At 31.5% G+C, this 25,265-nt stretch overlaps 1 protein-coding gene across 29 annotated transcripts in view; it reads left to right on the top strand.

Annotated features, from left to right (window-relative positions):
* The window catches only part of Zbtb20 (zinc finger and BTB domain containing 20), an 865,938-nt gene that overhangs the window by 195,405 nt on the left and 645,268 nt on the right, over nt 1-25,265 (top strand). For 17 of the 29 annotated variants that reach the window (XM_021263367.2, XM_087208762.1, XM_087208829.1 and 14 more), the window contains one exon: nt 19,591-19,642. The exons of the other annotated variants lie outside the window; for them this stretch is intronic. The gene's annotated coding sequence lies outside the window, so the exon portion shown is untranslated. The remainder of the gene's footprint in view (nt 1-19,590; nt 19,643-25,265) is intronic. 29 annotated transcript variants of the gene reach the window in all.

Genomic DNA, 25,265 nt, shown 5'->3' with positions numbered 1-25,265 from the left:
TATTTTTTTCTCTTGCCTTGTTGCTCTGTTTAGGGCTTCTAGTAATTTGTTAAATAAAACTGTTACAAGTGAGCATCTTTGTCTTACCTTGTTCTAGGTTTTAGAATAAATGCCTTCAGCTTTCCCTTATTCTGTATAATGTGAGCTGTGGACTTGGGATATGTACCCATTACTATTTTGTATTTATTCCATATCTAATTTATTTAGCATTTTTAACAAGAAGGATGTTTAATTTTATTAAATACCTTTTCTGCATCTATTAAAATCTTCATCTGGTTTTTGACCTTCAGCGATGTGGTGCATTATACTTATTGATTTTTATATATTGAACCATCTTTTTATACCAGGGGTGAATCCCACTTGATTATAGTGAATATTTTTTTATATATGTTTGCATCTATGTTCATCAAGGATATTGGCATTCTGTTTTTCTGTTTGTTGAGTCCTTGTCTCATTTTGCTATAGGGGTAATGCTGGGCTTATAGAAAGTGTTTGGAAGAATTTCTCCTCTTATTTATTTTTTAAGATTAATTTAAGGATTACTCATATTAGTTATTTTCTAAATGTTGGGTAGAACTCAGCAGAGAATCTGTCTGGTCCTGAGTTTTTCTTTGATGAAGGACTTTTTGTTATTGAGTCAATCTTTTTATTGGTTACTGGTCTGTTCAGGATTCCTATTGCTTCATTCTTCATTCTTGGTATGATGGATGTGTACAGATATTTGTCCAGTTCATTTAGGTTATCAATTTTTTCATTTGTAATTGTTCATGATACTCACTTATAATACTGTCACTTCTGAGATGTCAATTGTAATCTTTCCCTTTTGATCTCTGTTTTTTAGTCTTTCTTCTTAGTTCCTCTAGCTAAGGGTTTATTAATTTTATTTGTCTTTTCAAATAATCAACTCTTTGTTTTATTGATTTTTATTTAGTCTATATTTCATTTACTTCTGCTGTGATCTTTCTTACTTCTTTTGTCCTCCTAATTTGAATTTGTTTTGTTCCTTTTTTTCTAATTCCTTGAGCTACAGTGATAGATTTTTATGAAATAGAAGTCTTTGCACTGAATATTTTTCTCAATATTGTACTATTTGTCCTGGATAGTTTAATAATTCTAAATGAAAACTGTGGAAAAGCAGGTTTAACAGTAACCAGATGTCTAGGATTTAGAATGGCATGCTAAAAGTAGCAGCTTACTAAAAACTTGAAAATTCACAAGGCTTATCTTTTCTTATTTAAACTATTATAAAAATATAAGACACAGAATTAGTATAATAAATACTCATCACCCATATTTTTAAAATGTTGGCATTTGCCATATTTACTTGAGATAGTTTTTACAAAAATTAATCATTGCAGAAATAGTTGAAGTCCCTTCCTGTTTACATTTCTTTTTTCTTTTTTTCTGGAGGTAACCACTCTGTTGAGGCTAATGTGTATGCTTTCATTTCACAATTTCACTACTGTTACCATGTTTCCATGTCTATCAAAGCACACACATATCAACATTTGATACAGATATATCTATTTGAAATTTACATAAATCGTGCCTCACCATAATTCCAATCTGTTTTCTAAGGAGCTCCAGGACTGCCACAATGAACTCAAAGGTTGCCACAAGATTTTTAAAAATTTTAAGAGAAACATAGCAGTATTCAATATTTGATAGAAACCAGGTCTTCAAGGAGTTTAAAGTATTTTCTTCTTTTAGCATTTGACATTGCATTTCTCTTGATGGTATCATATCTTTACCAAAGCTTGGTTCTGAGCATTGCTGTCATTGAAATAACAGGTCCTTTGTGAAAATCCATGTGTAACAAGAAAGAAGTGTGGGAGTGTCCAATCTGATTACAAGGTCTAAGAAACTGCACTGCCCAACAGGAACACACATCCCCATGATAAGAAATTCAATGATGGTTAAATGAGAATGTAATGAAAAATAATATTTATTATAATTTCTAAACTATTTTTATGTGGGCATATTTGGGAGCAAAAATTCTTATTGAGGCTTTTAGACCTAATTATTTAATACATGGACCTGTGAGGCTAAATTTGTTATGAAACTATTAATAATAAGATAACACTGAAGATTCATGGACTGAGAAATTTTCAGCCACTTAGCAATATATTTTGGTTTCACATGATATTACAGTTATTCAGAGTTATCTGTGCTGGTTCATATAGATTGGGACAGTTTAGCTGCTAGATATAGTGCTCTGTACTATCCTACTGTGAGACAGAATCAGAACTTATCCATTTCCTGTTGGCAGACATTTAAATGAATTTCTCTTTTGCTGCCCTCCTTTTGCTCTACTTCTCTTTATACTTCTTCCCTTCCTTTCTCTCTCTTTCACTCACTCTCTTTCCCTGCCTTCTTTTCCATTTTTTCTTTTTAGTTTTTCTGTTGCAGTCAGTATTACAATAAACATCTTCGCAGATGTCTCCTGGAATAAATATCAGAGAAATTCTGTTTCTGAGTTGCTGTATTTAGGGAATGCACATCTTTTTAACTTACAATGTACAGGAAATTGCTTTCCAAATGTGTCTGACCTTCCCTTTATCAATTTTTTCTGCAATTCTAGATATTGACAGTTTTACATTTTTGATGAAAAGATTGAGTAAAAGTGTATCTATTTAGTGCTTTAATTTTATTTGTTTGTCTTAAATAAGTGTTAATATCTCTTCATATTCTTATTGGTCAATCAAGTTTTTTTTTTCCCCAGATTTCTTAATGTTCTCTAAGCTGTAGTCAAAATTATAATGCTTACTTTTTATTATCTACTTATACATTTTTATATATTCTGAATATAAGTTCTTTACTTATTACATATGTCATATCTTCTTTTAGTATAGTTCATGCTTTTTATCTATATAGTGCATTTTTTGATATTGAGGTAATTATGGCTTTCTAATTTAATCTCTGAATAATATAGTATATCATTTAGTATATTTTCTGATGTTGAATAACTTACATTTTTGGAATAAATTCTTTATAGTTATTTTTTATTCATATGTTTATATCTAAATATGTACATATGAATTCCTTTATTTGGTTTGTTCTGTTTATTTAGAAGTTTTGCATTTATGTTCTCACGTTAAGTTGGTAAATGTTTTCCTTTCCCATGCTGTCAAATTTTAGTGTCAATATTTTTCAGCCTCAAGAAGTTACTTTGGAATATTTATTTTTCTTTCTGGAATGGTTATATAAGGCTAGGATTCTTCATTTTTTGAATGATTGGCAGGATGTACCTCCTAAACCATGTGAGTTACAAATCTTTTCTAGATAGATTTAGTTTTGTTGTTAATTCCTACCCAGAAATTTTTTCAAGGTTTTCATTTTCTCATTATATTCATTTTGGCATGTTATACTTTTGTAGGAAATTCCTATTTCATCTTGATTGTAAATTGAATTTCCTTTTTTTTGCTGAGTATATTCTTTTGTGGAATTTAAACTCTTATCTTTAGAGACATATTTGCTTTCTAAACTTTCTGATCATTGTTTTCTTGCCCAACAATTAATGACTAATTTTTTAATCAGCTAAAATTTCACTATTTGGTTGGATACTGGCACACTTCTGTGGCTAAATCTAACATTGTACATTATTCATCTTCTTAACAAATTATTATTTTGTTGATCTTCTCTATTATATATTTGTTTTATGTCATTAATTTTGTTCTAATCATTATTTCTTTTTTCTCTCTTTTTAGCTTTACTCTGTGAGTCTTTTTTAACTTCCTAAGTTAGATCCTTAACAATTAATTTTTTCATGTTTTAAAAATCTAGTGTATGCTTTTTAAGCCATAAATTTTTCACTAAGTACCCCTTTAGCTGCATCCCACAGATTTTGATTTGCATTGCTGTTATTGTTACTCAGTTTTAAATATTTAATATTTACATTATGATTTTTTCTTTGAATTATGCATTATTTGTAAGTTTTTTTTTAGTTTCCAAACATACAGGAATGTTTAATCTACTTATCTAAATTTCCGATTTTATTTTATTGTGTTGTCAGATACCTTGTTTCATAATAACTACAAATTCTTTAGTTAATACTAAGATTTCTCTTTCAGATTGATAATTGTTGAATTTTGTAAACATTACATGTTATAAACAGTGTATAATCTTTGATGGGAAAAGTTTCTGCTCCTTGTTTAGTTAAACATTCTTAATTATACAGTTTGTATATTTATTGATTTTTCTTTGCTATTGAAATGTCTTCTGACTTACTGCTTTATTCAGAGTTTTGCTCAAATTTCACCTTCCTAGAAAGCCTCTATATAAAAATTTTACCGAAATATCCACTTACCTGTCTCTTCACTCTTTTTCTGTTCCCTGTGTTTTCCTTATGGCTTTTATCAATACTATAAATTATATTTTATATTTATGTGTTTATTGTTTCCATTAGCAATATATATATATATTTTCTGAGGATAGGAACTATGTTTTATTCACTCCTCTATCTTCTAAGTCTAAAATAATACCTACTTAAAATAAGTACTCACTACAGTAGCTGTTGAAGTCATGAAAAACAGTTATCAGATTTTTAAATTATGTGAGGCTCATCTTAAGCTTCTTTTTTATGGGTCTTTGAGTTTGGTGGGTCTTCCAAGGTAATTTAACATTTCCTTCTGTTCTTTGACCCAAGATCTACAAGATCTGGTGTAAGAACATCTGACTGTTTTGATGTTAGTTTTATCCTTGGGTTTCTGTCCCAAATAGTATATTGCTGGATTTTTAAGGTGCTTGTGACATGTAGCAGAGTTTTATATTTCATGTGACTCTTCTATCCATAGTCCTGAGTAGTCTTCTACCTTTTTCTTACTGTATCTCTAGGGTACTCTGTAATCTAAATCTTATGGATGGGTATCTATTAATCAGCATGAATTTTAGTTTTGACCCCACCTTTTTCAATGATGTAAGCCCTTGAATATTGACCCCCCCCTTAATGTTAATACTCTATATATCATTCCAAGTATCTGGGTGTATGGGTATGATGCCCTAAGGAGCCAACAAAGCCTCAGCCTTACATGCTTCTCTACTTTGAGTATTCTTCTCTGACACCAAGAAATTTGTTTCTCTCTAACTTGGTTTCCTTTTTAATTAGCAGAATTATCTTTAATATCTGTGTATTTGAAAAGAAACGGATACATCCTCTGAATCAGCCTGTCTTTACCTCCAGTAGGTTCAGGAGAGTATTTATGCTAAATTATAAATTTTTTGGTTATTTCCTTATACAAGATGCTTTCTACATATGAGTAATGTATTTAGCACTTCATTTGGATCCCATTACCGTAATTGTTTAGTGGTTAATGTTTTTGCTTCTGTGCTGTCACATCAATAATCATGCAATATTTTAAACAGGCATCCTTCAAGATACACAGTTAATATCATGCAGTGTGTGTGTGTGTGTGTGTGTGTGTGTGTGTGTGTGTGTGTTTCTGATAGGAAGGGGGAAATGGAAGGGAAAGAAGGAAAAGTTCAAGAGATTTTGAGAGTGAGAAAGACACTATTATGATGAAAAACAGATAATTTAGGAAAGGGAAAGAGGAAGAAGATGGGGAGTGGTTGAGATTGCATTAATGAGACAGCTTACTCCTAGGCAAGACAAATCTTTGGCAGAGCTGGTTTAATTCTTTTCAGTGAGGCACTTGAACAGTAGCAGAGGTAGATAAATTATTCCAATTCTAGTTTGATCTCCCCTTCAGTTTACTGGGCAGACTTTCTGCACATGTAGCTAAACTAGTATCTTTTGCCAATATCCAGAGTGAAGTTGAGAAGTTTGTACTTACACTTAACTTTCGGTACTTTATGATTTGTGTTGTATTTTGGTCCTTAACCAGAGTGACTGTCAGTTTGATCATGTGGGAGAATTCCTATTCTATCATGTGACATTATCAGGAAACCAGGAACAACAGACTAGTGTTTTTTGGAAATACTTTTCTTCAACATGCTGCATACATAGCAGAAGCAGAGGTAATAAAGGTATTCAAGTTTCACAAGTAAGACAAACATTGCATCTCCTTTGTAAATATGGCAACATTTTTATTGTCTTTCACATTAAGAAAAAGAAAGAATGCTTATAATTATTTCTATAATGAATCAACTGCTTTATGGAGCTTTTGAAAATGTTATCTTTCAGATAGATTCAACTGTCTTATCTCTATTGTGTAAGGTAGTGGTAAGCTTTTTGCATTCATCATATTGGGAAGGTCAAACATTTTATGACCTCAAAAAAACCTGATCCTTGTCTTCTACAGACAATTACCTAAATGTTCCCATTATTTAGAGTGGATATTTCAACCAGCTCAAGGTTTATTTTAATATGACTGTCAAGTGTGTTCATTTATTAAATACTGAATCCAACTGAAGGAGAATTTATATTATCTAAAAATCTCACTATATATATATATATATATATATATGTCCACATTTTATTTTAAAAATCACAGTTGTGTGACATGCTGATTTACATAATGGTAAACTTCACATTTAGATGCTATAGACCTCTCATTTTTTCAAGACCCTAGTTGAAGCTTAAAAACACATATTTTGACACTATTTACTGTAGAGATTTATGAAGACAGAGCATATAAAGCAGAATTTGGTGTCAGAATGTACAATTCATTAGTTATGAATAGATGGGCCAGTATTTCAGTGAGAGATGATTGGCAGTAGAATTTATTATAGCAACTGTAAAATGAAGAATAGAAAATGGTAGTTATTAATTAATGAACAATTTGTCTCATGACAGTGTGGATCAATGTGCTATCATTTAGAATCTTTACAAGTTTGAGTTTGTGGAGCTGTTTTGGTATTGAAAAAAAATATATATGATGAGTTTAACCCTTTTAAAAGTAGCTGTCAATCAGAAACCAGAAAAGTCATATTTAGTATACTTTGGATATATAAAGATATATTCTATTTGGGAAATTTAGATTGATTAAAAGATTTTGAAGATGAAAGAATTTTTATAATAGATGTAATGAAAATGTAACTTGAAATGGTGTTACAGGGAATCTGACAATATTCTTAAAAAGAAAAAAATACTGCAAGAGAAATCAGTTGACATCTTAAAAATCAAAATCATGGGCAGTGAACAAGATGGGTTTATTTTAAAAAATCATGTCTGATAAAATTAATAGCTGTTTAAAATAGAATTGCAGAATTCACATGAATTGCAGAAACACACATAAAGTGTGTTTTTTTAACTTCAACCAAATATTTATTGTAGCTTTTCAAACATACTTTTAAAATTAGGATATAAATAATCTGATGGATGGACTATTTATAGAAAGATATGAATCCTCATAAGCCCAAATGTGATGTCAGGGACTCCAAACCAATTATAGCATTATCTGACAATGAGAAGTGTGACTTGAAGGGTTCATATTCCCCATGATCTCTTTCAAGCCCATTTGTTTATATATTTATTATCTGTGGTAACTTTCATATTATAGTGGTAGAGTTGAGTAATTGAGACAGGAACTGTATGACCTTCAAATCCTGAAATATTAATTATTTGTCCTTTTAAAGAAAATGTTTGCTGCCCCCAGGTTTAGATGAATGATGCTTTAAATCTATAGAAGCATCTTAAATGCTATCAAATCCAACAGTAAGAATAGTTGTACCTTGTATGAGGGAAGGATTGAATTTGTACATGTTACTACACTTAGGGTTTAGTCTCTGTATTATTCAGCTTTCTTGTGGCTGAGACACAATACCGAGCACCCACAGCTTAAAAAAGGAGAGCTTTAATTTGTCTTATACTTTTGAGGAATTCAGTCCATAGTTGTGTGGCTCCAAGGTAGGAATATCATGGAATAAGGGCGTAGTGCTGCAAAGCTACTGAGTTCATGGCGGCCCCTAAAGCAGAGCAAGGGAATATTGCCAGAGTGGAATTTATGGGCAAGGGCACATATATAGTACCCAAGATCATTCCTCCATACCAGCCCAGCCACACAGAAGAACATACGTTACTAATCTGCTAGGCATTTCCAAATCCAGTGAAGTTGACATATCAGGGTTAATGGTCACAGTCCCCCTGCATCTTCCATATCATAAGAAATGACCAATCCATTGTGGCAATAGATGTGTGAAATGAAATATGTCACTGCTTTCTTTTAATGCCATTAAACCATTCTTTTTGACATAATAAAAGGAGATGGTGACATACCAAAGGTTTAATGGGAGAATATGAAAGGAATAATTGCTGAGAAAAATGATGTTACTTTTATGTATTAAGGCATTTTAGTTGTAATTCTATAACCATCTTTTTTTAAAGAAGTCTTTCAAAATATGTGCCATCAGATTGATATTGAACTTTTTTTATGTACTTACATTATGGACAGAGGATTCATCAGCCTAAGAATCAACTTTAAAATTACCTTGTGCATTATACATGAATAATACATATTTATGGCTTGAATATTAACTTTCTAATGATTTTATATATTCCTATGTTCAATATTGAGAAATTCAGGTGCTTACTATGTGCCAGGGGCAGGTGATTTGGAAAGAATAAGACAGATAGTATCCCTAACATAGAGTGATGGACAGTGAATGAGTTTGTAGGTAATATAATTGCAGATAGTGCTAATCTGTGAAGAAAAGAGAACTGGAGTGTGGACTGATGAGTGACTTGGGTCAGAAAGGCTGGATGGTGGGATAAAGAATATCGAGCTATTACTTGACTTGAGTACTGGATAATGGGAAGAGGAAGCCATTATGAAATAATCTAGAAGGTGGGATAAAGAATATCGAGCTATTACTTGACTTGAGTACTGGATAATGGGAAGAGGAAGCCATTATGAAATAATCTAGAAGAGCCTTGTTGAAGAGCAATTTCAAAAATCTCAAATAAATGTGGCTTGAGATAGAAAAAGAAAAAAAATAAGGATAGTTGGATTCTAATGAAACAGTGGGAATATAGGATGTGTATGTGTGTGTGCGTGCACATCTGTGTGTGCCTGTGTGTGGTGCTTTTGTTAATTTAGGAACATGCATGTGTTGTTTCCATGTGAAATGTTTGTAGGAACAGGGCATATAATCAGTTCCCTGTATGTGTTTTCTAAGCCAAAATGTAAGTATCTGAGATAAGATGAATGATTGAATTGATTGTTTCTAAATCAAATGTTGTGAATGAGAGAGAAAACTCTGCAGGAGTGACTGGACAGAAGTTAGGTAAGAATGAGAAGTGACATGTTTGGAGATATTTGGAGATATTGAGTTTCTTTGGCTCTAAGCCCAAGGAGAACCTTCCTTAGGATGTACTTCCTGGGTCTGGGATGATGTCATGCATCCCAAAGGAGAAGAGAATTCTACCCAGAAAGCAGTAAGTGAGAATATAGATTTATAAAGAAAACATCCTTGTTTAACAACAGGAAGATTAGAAGTGAATATAGATCAGACTCAAGTGAGTGAAAGGAGACATCCCAAACCCCAAAGTTTCTATTAATGCCAGCCTTATGGAGAACAGCGTTGTTTGTAGGAAGATGGATTGGAAATCATAGGGGAGGATGGTATATTGAAATTAAAATGTCAGTAAATAAAGTATTATGTTCTACATTACTACATACATTTTGGAAGAAGAAATAAAGGTAAATTCAGAGGTCAAAACCGGCTTTGAATAAAGAAATTAGTAGGCAATAATATATCAAAGGAAATCATCACAAAAAGGCATTACATATGTGGAAATTGAAGCAGTAGTAAAAAACCTGAAAACGATGCAATGCAAAAGATATATACTTTCTTTACATTAGTGAATAATATGAAATATATAATAGAAATGTTTGATAGAAGTTGTTTCAACATTTTCTATTCTATTCCATTGGTCCACATGTCTGTTTTGGTGCCAGTACTGATATAAGGGGAAGAGATATAACTCCCAAACCTACTAGATATCCGAAACGTGAGTTCGTGTTCTCTAAAATCGAAGAATGAATTCTAGGAACAGTGGAGGTTAAGAGTAAGAAAAATTTATTGAGAGGAAGACAGACAAAGAGAGACAGAAGGGGGACCGGAAAGTGGGTTGCCTGCTCACCTCACTTTTCAAAGATGTTTTATACAGCAAAGCCATGTGGTGAGGCGGGTGCAAAGTGGGACAAAACTGTAAGACTCAATGGAAATTTACAAGGTGGGCATGAGGTGGGATAAAACCATGACCAACCAATGAGATTACAGGTACAATATTGATTAAATGGGGATCAAATGGGAAGACAAATTACATACAAGGTATTTCCCATTTAGAATATCAATCACTGCTATCTATTTCTAGGGGAAGTAGTACTTCTTTTCCTTTTTATAATGCTGACCAGTGAATGTCCCACAATTGTTCTCCATGTTGGCTCCTTGCTGTGTTGGCTCCTGGAGAGCTGGTCCTGTCTAACTGCACACAAGATATCTAATTAAATTATCTATCTGCAATCCTACCAGGTTGTTCTTAGCACTATAGTTTTCAAGTGTAACTTGAAGTCTAGGAATGTAATGCCTCTTGCTTTGATCTTGTTGCTCGGGATTCCTTTAACTATTCTTGGTATTTCTGGATTCATATACATTTTATAATTGTTTTTGCTAGTTTTCTGACAAAATGAGGTTGATACTTTGGAATTGCATTAAATCTATATGTCATTTTTAAAAATAAGGCCATTTTGACAATATTGGTTCTGCTCATCAAAGTATCCAATTCTGGATACCACAGTGTTATATTTCATGTCTCCTTTATAATACATAATAGATTTCTAATGTTTCCTTTTTTCCATGACTTAGTTTTAAGGAGTACTGCTCAGTTATGTTGCTGAATGTCCCTCAGTATGAGTTTTTAAAAAATTATTTTATTAGTACATATTTGTAATTCATGCAGTTTACATTCATCTTGAGAAGTGGTTGCATGTACATACTACAGCTTTTTAAAAATTCCCTTCCACTTCTCTCCCCCTCCCACATCCTACTTTGCCTCCCTAATCACCTTTTTTATAGCTGTTGATACTGTTTATTTTAACACATGATATGGCTTATGATGTTTACATTTATTAGGGTTATTAGGCTCCTGTACATGCCACACGTTTTAATTATCCATTTATCTGGGGTTTTTGTTTGTTTGATCGATTGTTGTTATTTGTTGTTGTTATGTTTTCATTGAAGAAGTATGTCTCTTGTAGGCCGCAAATGAGTTTTGTTTTTGGATTTAGTCGGGCAGTCTGTGTCTTGGAGAGTCAAGTCTATTCACATTAATAATAAAGACTATTTTCTGAATCTTATCATTGTTTTTTCTATTGTTGATTCCTTTCCTTTTTTTTCCTTTTTTATTTAACTACTCTCTCTGTTAAATGTATTCTTCCTTTGGTCTCTTTGGTAATATTGGTCTCTCTACCTCTGTCTAGAATTCCTTTGAGTACTTTTTGCAATGCTATTTTATTTTTATTTTTTTCCATTTAGTTTATTGGTACATTTTAGGTATGCAGTACATTTACATTCATCATTGGAATCTTGTACCTTTACATGATATATCTTGGTTCTTATTTCTTCCCCATTCCCCTGCCCTCCCTTCCCTATTTACAAAGATTTTGTTTCTGTGTTTTTCCTTTTCTCATATTTTTTCTTTTCCCTTCTTTCCTTTCCCCTTCCCCTCCTACTTCCCATATTCCTTTAGAAATTTTCTGCCTATTTCACGATATCAGTTATACATTTTGATTCTTACTTACACTTTTAGTTTTTCACGCCAGAGAAACTATTTGCAATGCATTTTAGTGGTCATGAATTTCTTTAGGTACTCTTTGTCAGGCAAAGTATTTTACATAAATTTTGCAAGATAATTTTGAAGTATGAATTAATTTGGGTTAGAAGTTGTTTTATTTTAGTGGTTGTAAAATTTAGCTGCAAGCTCTTTTGGCTTTTAAAGTTTGTGTTGATAAATTTGCTGTTATTCTGATAGGCTTGCCTTCTCAGGCTACTTGATATTTTTCTCTAGTAGCTTTTACTATTCTTGTATTCTCTCTTTCTACTGAATTTCTGGGATTTTTCACCATGATGTATCATGGAAAGTTCTTTTCTCTTCATGTCTGTTTGGGGTCCTGGTATGTTGTTTACTGAATGTTGAATTCTAAAGAAAAGACTTCCAAAATTTTCTGCTATGAATTTTTATATCCTGTGTTGTCTTTTGATCTTCCCTTAACAACTATAATTGTTAAGCTTTCTTGAGTCATCTAGAAGCTGTTAGATCTAGTTTCCCTGGCGTCTTTTTTTTTGTAGTATGTCACTGAGTACATGATCTACTGCTTACTACTTCAACTTTGTCTTTAGTTTTTATATTCTCTCCTTACGTTTGCTGTGTCTGCTATCCAGACTTTCAGTTTAATTTTCATTTCTTGTATTTTTGTTTATTTTCACAATTTTCAATTTTTTACTCAAATGGTACATCTTTTCTATCATATTGTTCACTTCCATTAGGTTTTTGTTTGTATCATCTTTATGCTTATTGAACATTTTCTTAATTTATTACCCATTTATTTACATCCCTTTTGAGCTCACTGAACATTTTATGGATTTGTTTGTTTCTTTGTTAATCTCTTCAGACATTTTAACCAGTTAGTTTTTAAGTTCTTTGCCTGTGCCGTCTTCTATATCATTGCCCATGAGATCATGAGATCATCTTTTGAGAAGCTGAACATTTTTGGAGATATCTTGTTGCTTTGTTTCTCATGTTTTTGGGCTAAAGATTGAGGTTCAGTTAGGGTAGAAAAATTCTGTCACTACTGTGGACATTTCTTTAGTTAATATGTTTGCTTGTGATATGACGTTGACTTTGATTATATTTTGATAATCTCTACACCTGTAAAACCTACTCCATGTAATAGGATCAGTTCCTGTTGCTGAGTGGCAAGGAGAAAACCACTACCAGTTATAGCAGCATCCACAAAATCAACTATATATGAACCAATATTTTAACAGTTTCATCTTTTCTTAATAACACAGGAAGACTGTAATGTAGTACTGATGAGAAATAGGCTGGGAGGGGTGGAAAAAGGAAAAAGAAACGGAAGAGAATAGTTCAGCAAAAATAAGAGAAAGGAGATAACAGCAAATGAAAGAAAGAGAAGAGGACCTTAATGTTATTTTTATATCTGAAGTTGAGGGCTGGCAGATTGGGGTTTGAGAGGTTATTTGAGAGGGTGGGAAAAAGGAGGAAGCAGCAGAGAAATATAATTGTAGATTGAGGGAATCTATAAAGTCATAACTAATTAATATTCAACAGAAGTCTTCTGTTTGAGTTCTCAGTGGTCCCTAGGTCATTGAAACCTCAGCAGCTTTTGGCTGGTGCTGGCATCAAGCTCTAAGGCATCTGCAGAACAGGTGGCAGGTGGTGAGCAGAACATCCTGCAAGCACAGAGCCTCCAGAGTTTGAGGGAGCAGTGAGAGTGTACCTACTTTGGTCTTGCTCCACTGTATTTTCTTTTTCCCTGCATCACATGAGTTGAAACTGCTGCCCAGCCCTGTGATTCACTGAGCAAGGGATCTCACAGTGTTTGGTTTTTGGTCCCTAACCATGACTGTGCCCTTATTTCTTTCTTTTCCAGTGACCCACCAGTCCTAACGGAGTCACTGCCCTTCAAATGATTCTCGGGTTTTCATTTTCTATATTGCCCTGGTCTGTGAATATCTCACTCATCTGTCTCTGTCTCCCAAAGAAAAATCAGTTAAAACAAGTGGATACTAGACCGTGGTTCCTGGGTTGGGTGCAGATCACAGCAACCTGGCAGTGCTGCTATATGCATTTTCTTCCCTAAGGGGCCTAGATCTTTTTCCAGTAGGGCGCATTTGCTGGACCTTCTGTATAAGGAGTACAAGATCAGAGTAGTCCTGCTTCTTTTTCTGAATACTGGAACTTATCTGGTGGGCCTCTCCTTCAAGTTGCCTTCCCACATTTTGATCTTTGCCCCTGCTTTCTAGCGACTGAATTTCCCGGTGCATGTCTTCTGAGCATACTACAAGGGCTTCTTATAGTCAGCCATGATGGATCTCTGAAAGTAACACTGTTTTGTTTTAAAGGTCAAAGAATAATTGTCCTAAAAGAAGACAAATTTAACCGTTAACCAAGATGAAATTAACCAGAATTGTTTTCACATTTCCCTTTTAAAAGAAAGGAGACAAATCATAAGAAAACAGCTCATTATTAAGGGTATCTTTAAAAAGTAACTTGAAATGTTCTTTTTATGTTTTGGATTCAAAGTCTAAGTCTTTAGAATTCTGTAAAATTAGAAAGCAAAGAATATTTATGTGGGTCCATGGACTGCTAAAATCATACATAAGAGAAAAATGTCCTAGTTTTTGCCATCTTCCTAGAGAGCTTTAAGAACCCCCCTCCAAAGATTATAACCCATCCTCTAAAGCAATATACAATTTTCTTTTTTAATACAAAATAAAATAATATTCTATTTACCCAGGAAAAATTCTAGTGTATCTTAGATTTTTAGTAAAGAAGGATCAGAGCAAAACCTTTTTTGCCTGTACTCAATGTTTACTTGTATCAAGCAGCAGTTATTCTTATGTACATTAGCTGAGCTGATACTTCCTCTACTGAAAATGGTGATTTTTTAAAAAATATGGTTTATTCTTTCTTTTAATTCTTCCAGTTGCTGAATTAACATTTTAAATAGTTTAATAATTGTATATTTCTTATATATACTTAGGAATGGGACTATTCTATAAATGCTTGCTTCAAAACCATTATACTATCAACTTAATTAGTAGAATTTAGTACCAAATATTTCCATTCATTCTGTCCAACATGTTGTGAAATTAATGATCTGAAACAGGAGAAGAGAAAGTTGGAAGGAATTTTATTCACCTGAAATTTCAGAAATGTGTTTTAATTCTTACGCACTTTAGTAAATATGAGAGTTCACATTTATTTGGTGTTTTTAAATTGCTCTTATTAAAATGGCTTAATAGAATATTTTAAAATACTTATTTCATGGATCTTTAGAAAGGGCACACATTCCAAGATCAAAAACTAAAGTTTTTGGTTCAAGGAGGTTAAGTAAATAATTCAGAAATGCATTCTATTTACCTGTTAATAATTAACTAGTGTGTATTTTTCATAGTCATTGAGTTTTTATTTATTTATTTGTTGGTGTGTTGGCTTTTAAGAATTTATTTAAGGTAGGATGCTATTGGAAATAAAAACAAACAGTGAAGCTGCATAGTAAAGCAAAGGGCTTGGATTATTTTTAAAGAGACAAGAAAAAATAATAAATTGATTGGACTTGAGGGTTAAAAGCAATATGAAGTACATAATCTTTTTCAGCTTCTCCCCTCTATTTGGAAAAGAAACTGAAATACAAGTATAATTCCATAAAGTGAATGGTCTTTGAATGTTTCCCTAGAGCTCCAGGTCAGTGGAATTTGGTATGATTTTAGATGGCTTTTGTTATGGGTTAGCATGGCCACTGTTTTTGAAGAATTCTTAGAGAAGTCCATCATAGAATTTATCAATTTGTTTTGTATTTAAAAAGTTGAATAATACCCGAAGAAGAATGAATGCCTGTATTTTAGAAAGCATAGTACAGATGAATTAGAATTAGGTTAGACATTTTTAATCTGAAGGAAATATATCTTGTCCTCTTGATCAAGTAAATATACAATTTCTTTTATATGTTCTAAGAGAATTATACATTGTTTTCATTTGACTTTTTATGAGCTACAGATAAAACTTGTATTTAAATTTTTATTTAGTGAAGATGATTTGTTTTTTACAATTGTTGGTGGAGAATGGCCTTTAGCTATTTCTTTTAAATTTGTCCTAAATTGGTAAGCTCCATATAAAAATTAATGTTAGTTGATAATTCACCGTAAGAATCATAGTTCAAATGTAAGTGACTTTTGAATGGCATATTAAATCCTATGGATTGGGAAACATTTCTTATGCAGTAATGGACAGTATGGCTTTGTAATTGGCCAAAATTTGTTTACTTTTAACTTTTATAAATTTGAAATTTATACTAACCCTACTTCCAAACCTAACTTGGAGTATCTTCATTTCTCATGGCATAATTTATTTTATGTGTGTGGTGGTTCTGTCATTATTGATGGACATTTTATGTGTCTTCCTCTTTGATATGTTACTATATAAATGGAACTTTTTTACAGTCTACATTCTAGGCCATGCTTTTCTTTGAAAATTTAAATGAAGAAAACTGATAGATAACATTATAGATGGTTCTGGTTATTTAAAAAATCCTATTTTCCTTTCATAGTATTCTTTCTTTTTTCCCTCACTCCATCTGTTCTTTTTTTCTTCTCTTCATTGCTTTTTAAAAATTTTTAGTTAATGGCGGAAGGAGTCATGAAAAATGGAGACATATAGTCATTTTCAACTGATTTTTTTTTTGTAACATTGGGGAAGTCAAATAGTATAACAACTGTTTTCTGAAAAAAAATTTGTTTTGTGCCTTTTATGTTTATATACACAAATTATTAAATAGTAGTTCAAATTAAAATTATTAAAATTCTTATTGTATATCATTTAACTTGTTAGGCTTAATGATATATTATGGAATTTTGCTTGCTGTGTTTCATATTATATAATATACTTTAATCTGCTAGTTATTATGGAATATTTGTGTTTTAATTTGAATTTCTTTTATTTCTGTTGCTGATTAATATCATTTCATATATATTTTACCTTACTCTTTTAACTTACTATATTAACTTATTTTTATATTTTTTCAAATAAGTTTTATAAATATTAAAATATTTGTATAAATACATATTGTATTTTAGAATAAAATTAACAATTCTATTATGAACTGACCATTTGTGTATTTTACTCATTCTAAAAAGTGAGATATTTATTTATAAATAAATATTATTCCTATGAATATTTAAACCAACTATTTACTTTTGGTTTCTTAATTTTGTTAAAGGTATTTTAAATATATGAAAAATTTTAAATAGTGAAATTTTTAACTCTTTATTTTGTTATATACTACAGTATTTATGCCCTAAAAATCCTTACTATCATGGAGTTCAGAAAATTTTATACTATGTTTCTTTAGAAACATTTGATTGGTTTGTTTTGTATATTTAGATACAGAAAACTGATTTATATTTTGGTACCTGGTTAGAGATAGGATATTGAATTCATTTTCCCCATATAATGAGTCATTTATCTAAAATACTCTGTGGAAATTTTACCTGTGATTATTCCTCTATTGGAGTTATTCTGGTCTCTTCTACTTCAAGGCCAATATCATAATATGTCAGTCTTTGGTAAAAACTTACCTTATTCACTATTCTTTTACTGTAGGACTGAGACTTAAAATTTGGTATCTTTTCTGTTTAAGTTTACTTTTCCATTTGTCAGTGTCTAGGCTTCTTGTTTTGGTAGGTTTTAGCTAACTTAGTCAAAACTATTAAAGATAATTTTTCAATTCAAGAAAATTTTTAATGGTTTTTATATATCAAGCTCTGCCATCACATTAGGAATACTGAAGTGTAGCAGTCTTTCTTCTGTGAAAATGTGTTAACCTGATAGCAGTAGACACTATATGTAAACGATCAGTATAGTGGCCTACCATTGGTAACTTTATTTCTTTTCTCTAAGTCAGTCTACTCTTTTGTTATTGACAACCTATTGGGCTTAACCATTTTATAAATTTTCCTTTTTCTTTTTACATTTAGGACATAATATTTGTTATGTGATACTACTTTAACAGATTGATTTTGGCATACGAAATATGGTGACTTTTTCATAATCACATAGTCTGTTTACTTTTTCTAATTAACAAACTGATAATTATGTCTTCCTCCTTTCAGTTCTGTAAAGGTTTACTGAGTTATTGCTAGACACTATTTAGGGAAAATAAAGATGAATACCATTGACCAAGTTTTAATCTAGTGAGAAAATCTATAATTTGTAAAAAGCAATAGCAGGATAATAAAATAATAGTTACTGAGTGCAGCGTTTGCTGTATGCTACCATTATACTAAGTAAGCAAGGTAATATGTGTCATCTCATTTAATTGTACCACAGCCCAGATAGTACCAAGATATTTTTTGAATCTTTTCTTCACTTCTTCAATATTTTTTCATTTTGTCACCTTTTCTGAGAAACTTTCCTGTCCAAACCTATCTAAAATATCAGCCTGTGTAAATCTCAGTGATTTTACTTTGTATATTTGCCTTCAATGTACTACTTATATGACATCATAAGCCTAATAACTTATTTGCTTATTGTTTCCCTTGCTAGAATAATATTGAAAGGAAGAATAAATAATGAGGAGTTTAGAGTTTTTAAAGTGTACTTTAATTTAATTCATAACATAACTTCTTGTAAGCTTAACTTTCTTTATCTGTTCATAGATGTATACTTAATAGCTGTTTCATAGGCTTTTTAAACTGTATTCTTTCACTCAGTAAATATTCATTGATCTTTAAGTACTGTATATGGCAGGCACTAGTCTTAGGAATGGGGATATAGTGAAAAGGACCAAGTCCCTGTGCTTATGGTACTTCATTCTAGTGGAGGAGACAGATAGCAGATAAATAATATTGTATAAATCAACTAATGACCACATAAATTTTCTCCAAGGTATCTTTCCCCACCTTGCCTTTACAATCTAAATATTTTTTATCAGTTGCTAATCATTCTGTATATCTGTCATTAGTGGTGGCTCTGATCTTAATCTTCACATTTCTAATATTCAATGTCTTTCCTTAAATTTTGTATTGCAAAAAAAATGTAATAGTGCCCATTTATACCGAATATAACAGCACTGCCATTTTCGTTTCTTGTACCTCATTTGTCTATTAATACACCCTAAAACTCAGGTATATAAATTTGGTTTGTTGTTTCTTTGTTTTCCCTTTGCAAAGATATTGCATATGTATATTAATGATCTAGTAAATTAAAATCCTTTTTATTTTAAGGGGTGTTTCACTGTAGATATATACTGGCTTATAAGATTAGTGCATGTTTGTATGTTGCATTTCCATTAGTAAAACTGCTTTTGAGACTTTGGCTGAATCTCTGTGGAGATTGTTAGTAAATATGACATCAAGGTCATCACTGAGATTTCATAGCATATTTAGAGCAATCATTTTCCAAGGACATATATAATATCAAACTCAATTTTTAATAGAAGAATTGTTTCTAGTTACATATTTTATAGTCAAACTCATCAATTTGTCTTCAAAGGCACCTTTAACATGCTGCCTGATCAACAGCTCCCAGTATTAGTTTCAATTCTGTAATATGCAATGCATTGGGTAGAAAGAAATTTGGTAGTAACTGTCCCATTCGATGGGCATTACTACCTCCATGTCTGAATAGGACTCTTCTATTAGCTTTGCTGCTAAGACAGGAAATATAAAGCAATGTTCTGATATCAGTATTTAGGTTGGATATATGTGCCACATTTTACTGAATACTTGTACTGCACATGTACATCCAAATGTGTTAGCTTTTACTTTCTTTTAAAAAGTACTGATATTAACTGGCATGTACAAACTCAACCATCTACTCCTCAGAAACACGTGATGGAACTGCAAAATGTTTCCTTGACAGATTTCTAATTTTAAGTATTTATTTTTTAGATACATAAAAAGAAGTGTTAAGAATTGCCCTTTGAGAGTCTGAAGGCTGAAGGTAATGTCCAATAATGTTTTCTTGAATGGATTTTATCTCTTCAAAATGCTTCATGATATTTAAGGCCTTAGATTTACTATCTCGGGTCTTTATTGCCTTTTAACACATTAAATGTTTTTATATATCAACCTAAAATAATTTGAAATTATAAATACAAGAGAATAAACCTTGGGTTATCTCAGAATATTTCAGCCTACTTGGGTGTTGCTATACACCTTCTTCTATGTAGAAATATATTTTATTCCTTCATTTTTTTAGTTTGTAATTCTTCTTGTTTTTTCCTTAAGTAGACTTAACAGCTCACAAGAAAAAAGAAAGTACACATTTTTCCTCAGGAATTGCTTTACAACTTACTACAAGAGATAAAAATGTATTTGTTGGGGACAACAGAACTCTTCAGGTGACATTTAATGGCAACTGATAGACAGAAGTCCAGAATTTCAGGCAAGAAATTGACAATAGACTTGTGTTGCTGCATTGTGTATAAAGAGCTCATAGGGCTTGAAGTAGGTTTCTTAGACGAGAGGGGGCTGTAATTACTTTGCTTTTTACATGCATGGTTAGATTTTTCTAGCAAGAATAATATGGTAGGGTAATTTATTATAGAAGAGTAAATCATAGTTTACGTTGGAGGGGGATGGGGTGGATAAGATCCAGCCATCAGTTTTGTGAATACATACACTTAAGCATGTGTGATAGCTTGTTTTTAATTTCTGTACACCAGTGCACACCTCAAACATTCCGTTTAGCAGTGGGATATGCAAATTGTTCCAAATGCAGCAGCAGTACTTTCACCTGAATGTCAAAACTGTCAGAGAGCTTTAAATCAAGTCTTTATAACATTTTTAAAAAACCAGCCAGCCCCAAGATTGAGGTACCAAACTCTGAAAAAACTTGATTTCCATACTTCCAAAAAGCTTGTGTGTGTCAACAGTGTAATGTCGAAGTTCTAATTCACCTGCTTTCTAATTTTAACCTTTTAAAGATTTTATTTTATTTGGCTTAATTATGATATTTTCTACAAATTAATGATAAATGCCTTGATTAATAAAACCAAATGTCAGAGAAAATGACAACTTGATGAAAAATTAATACTCTACAATATTTTAAGGTACAGAAGTACTAAAGATGTACTCTTAAACCTCATATCTCATCAGCTCTTTCTGAAGGTAGGTAACCAGAATTCTCTTTTTACTTAACTTTTCACATCCACACACGTAGATACATTTTAGCAATATAATTTGCAGCACTTTTTGGCTGTTTTTACTACTAGGTATTATAGATGGAAATATACTCCTAATTTGTGTATTTTTTGCCTCATTATATTTATTTTTATTTCACAAAATCAAAATAAAAATATACTTTGAGTTTGTTATAGAAATGAAGTTAGCTTTCTAAGAATCTGGTTACTGCATGCAGGTATGTGTGTTTTAAAGAAATCTCTTGGTGTAAAATTTAGCAGTTGTGATTCCATGTATGGTAGACTAATTCAATTGGTTATGACTATTTTGGATTTTAGTGTATATGCTGCTGAAGGAAGTACTATTTTGGATTTTATATTTAGAATTATTCAGTAAAGTAATGAAATTTTAGAAAAAGAGAGAAAAAAAGAGGGCAGAAGAGGAGAGAGAGGGAAAGAAAAACCTTTTAAAGAGAGATTTTAATATAGGTATTTGCTTTTCAAAAAATACATATGAGGCTTCATTAAGAGAACTAAATACAAATAGTTAAAATTTCCTTTTTATGCACCATTGGGTAAAAAAATGAGAAATATGTCTACTTTATTTTTCTGCTTTTACTGTACATCTTTGGGTTGAAAAATAAAAGTATCTTGCATATTTCTGCATCTCCACAAATCCCAAGATTTTTTAACATAAATACTTAACTATTCATTTAAATGTTATATAACATATGTAAGATTATAATGTGTGTCGGTTTTTTATTTTCATATTTCACAAATAAAGCTGCCAGCCAAATGATGGAGGGCACAATGACCTCTTTTGTGTTGTGCTTTTTTTTGTTGTTTGTTTGACTGTTCAGGATAAAAAGACTCACATAATGTACTATCATTGAAATGGACTCATTTTGACCATCTGTTCATGGTCAACCCTATCAATAGAAATTTTTGCCAACTAATGTTGTATTGGGAATTTTTAGATAAGTGTTTAAGGAATATTATTCTGCATAGTGAGATTAAGTTGGAGGTAAGTGTTGGTCAACATTCTGTAAACACAATATATGCTAATCCCAAGGGAAAACGCTACTTTGTGTAAATTTCTAGTAATATTTAAAATTGGAAATGGTTGGCATTGAATCTTCCCTCAGCTGGCTCTAGATTTTATTATTTTTGTGTCTTGCCTGGTTCCAGGCATCCAGTCTGTACTGGCAAAGCTGCTTGATGAGTAGAGGCCACCAACATTGCTGCCCTAACTCCTTACATACCTGCTATGAATAGTAACTCTGTCAACTAGTTTTGTTGCTGTCTCTGTTCCATTTTAGCTGATCACTGTCTAGAGGAGCTAAATTCCATTGTGACACAAGGCTCCTATTATGTTTTTGCTAATTTGTATTAAAAATCATCTATTTTTCTTTTTTTATACAATAGAAGAATAAGACATGCTCAGCTTGATAGTTTCTGAATTACATGTTAAACAATGTGCTTTCCCTCCCTTGTTTATCATGTTCTTCATCATTTTATCAGTTTATTTCTGTATATGAACCAAATACCCATTTTTTGTTATTTATAAAAATGAATAAGGGATTACTTATTATAGTACTCAACAACCCATAGTTTTACAAATTTTTAGTTGAGATTCTAGTTATTTGGCTAAGTACTGTATGAGAATGTTGCTTTTCTCCATACTTTGTATTATCAAGGAAGAAAGACTTAAACTCAAAACAATTTCTGAAAAGGCTTTTGCTTGATGTTCCATTGTTTGATCTTACAAGTGAGAACTGACTCAATCTTACAAAGAATTCTTTGTTTCAGAGAATTCAGTTATAATATTTTAAACTCAGTTCTTGCATTAATAAACATAATGATCAACTTATGTTCAATGAAAAGTCTAACTACTATGGAAAACTAATAATTAGACTATCTGTCATCCAACAGAAAAAAGCTAAAAATAAATATATTTTATAAAAGACTATATTTTATTCCACAAGATTAAGTAATTCAGGCCTTACTGACAAGAAAAGATTAATATGGCTTCTAAACTTATCTAATGTACTCAAATATGAGTAGAATGATCAGTTTTTTAAAAAATAAATCATTTATTTTGTTTCTTTTGGAAGCTTGTGTTTATTAATTGCATAAAATATACTCATGAAACACACTTATAATTAATCAAAATATATCCAAAAAAAGCAGGATATAGAGGGAACTTATATTTCTTGCCAAAATGCTACATTCAGTTTTGCTCTATATCTGCCATTTCCCCCAATATTCAGGCTCTTTTTGTATCTTTTAGTAGTGACAAGATGTTTTTTATTCTTCTAATGAAGTAGGAAGTAAATTAACATGCTGGGTGGGGGGAGCTTACATTACTTATTGTAGTAGCATTCAAAATATCTTTGTAATGCTCTCTGACTCCTACCTACAACTAATTAGTGATTTTCAGAATTAGAGAAGATTTTAGTTGTGTGGTAGCTCTATATTTACTAGTGATCAAGGAAGTGTTACTAATTCATTTGTCAGTATTAAAAAAGAAGTAAGCAAATAAAGGGCCAGATGGTTGAGCCCAGGACCTATCAAAAGCCCAGTATGTGTGGGCTAGACCAACGAAATGACAGAAACACTTACCAGGCCAACTGGAACCAGAGTTAAGCCTTCACTTATAAGAAAATGAATGTTTTTCAAGTATGTTTCTTTCATACTGTGTTTAACATGTGCAAATATTACCTATACTAATAATATTTGGGTGCCATACATTTCCTTCTATCGATAGACAATGATAACATGTATCAGAAAACTCTTGTGGAATATCACAAAAATGCAATTAATACTAGAATGCAATTAAACAGTTACCATGAAAACATTTTTGCTGGTTCCAAGAATACTGATTTTTTTTTCTCCTACAAAAATCTATATTTCTACAATTATAAAAGTACTTAGATCTCATCTAAAAGATGATAGGCCTCGTGATACTTTGGTACTTGGTTATGCAATACTTTCCATAGTGCATGACTAGAGGAGGAACTAGTGTATATTTGCTTAATGTTTTGTGATTAGTATTATAATCATTGTTATAAGATTAACTTACATTGTAGAAATTATATAGCACATTCCCTTTATTTCCTATGATTTGACTGCCTTTCCATGTATACATTATATAAATACCATTTTCTATCCTAGTTAGCATCTTTTTCATGTTTCATCTATGTTATCTTGTAAGTATTTACCTTTGGAAACTTTTAAATCTTTTACTTTCTTGGATAGACTTATAAATTGTTAGATCAGTAACTTGATCAAATAAAGTGTGAATTTAAAAAAAAATTTCTTCCAAAATCATACAAATAATATTTAAGGTGATTGGATAACTGTAGGCCTCTACCTTCATTTTCTCCATCCCTGTTTTTCATTTTTTACTCAGTATTTATTGACTGTCAGCTTTGTACCAGGAACTTTCTAGGTGATAGATACTAACTGTTGAACAAAAGAGATACAGACCTTTCTCTTTGTGGAGTTGATAATATAGTATGGAAATATAATAAATACATAAATAAACACTCTAGCATTGTTAAGTAAGAATTTGATCTACAGTGGAGGAATTACTGTATCTTCAGTTGCTGGTTTCCTTAATACTGGATTATTTCTGGATTAAAAAAATTGTGGAACAGCCAAATTGTTTCGGGTTATGTTTAAAGCAGCAAGTAGTTGTGGCATGAATGTGAAAGAAGTAATATTTGCTTCCAGAAGTTATAAAGAACATAGATTTTCAAATATGGCTTACTTTATGTACTATAAATGACCTCCATATGTATTTTCAAATATCAGATTGACAAATCATTGGAATTTTAGTATTTTAATTTATAGGAAAATTTTTTTAAAAATTGCTTATTAATAGTACAGAGTTTATCTGTGAATTAGGTTGTAGTAATGGCAAAGAAAGATCAGGTGACAGAAAAGCATGTATTTTTCCTCTCAGTGGACATGTGTGGGGAATATTTTTGTCTTCCTATCAGACTCTTCATTATGCATCCTTTTGGATGTGTGCAGTTTGGCCTTCCAGCCTTCAAGCTCATTCAGTAGCATTCCAAGTCATTATGCTGGACTTCAGCCTTGTTCACTAAAAACACCATTTCCCCCATCAGCTGTGCACTTGGAATACATTCTTGTTAGTTTCACAAATATTTTATATGTATTTAGTATATATTAGATGCATTTGTCAAATTACTTGTAGATAATCAGTTTTTTAAAGTTATAATTTGAGCTATAACCTCTCAAACTGTGAATTATAAGGTTTGACCCTTTGGTTCACATTTTGACACAGCAGCCATTAATTATAGTTTTTAAAGGGCATTTTATTTCAGTAGAATTATGTTCTGAAAACAGTTTAAATATTTTCTATTTAACTTTCAGGAATAAATGCCAAAATGTAACTGCATAAATATCTATATATTT

The sequence above is a fragment of the Heterocephalus glaber genome, unplaced genomic scaffold, assembly GCF_053883595.1.
Source record: "Heterocephalus glaber isolate CG9 unplaced genomic scaffold, H.glaber_assembly_v1.0 deba00000122, whole genome shotgun sequence".
In the NCBI taxonomy this organism is placed as follows: domain Eukaryota; kingdom Metazoa; phylum Chordata; class Mammalia; order Rodentia; family Bathyergidae; genus Heterocephalus; species Heterocephalus glaber.
Note: the sequence above shows the minus strand (reverse complement) of the source record. Positions and strands in the feature narration are given on the sequence as shown.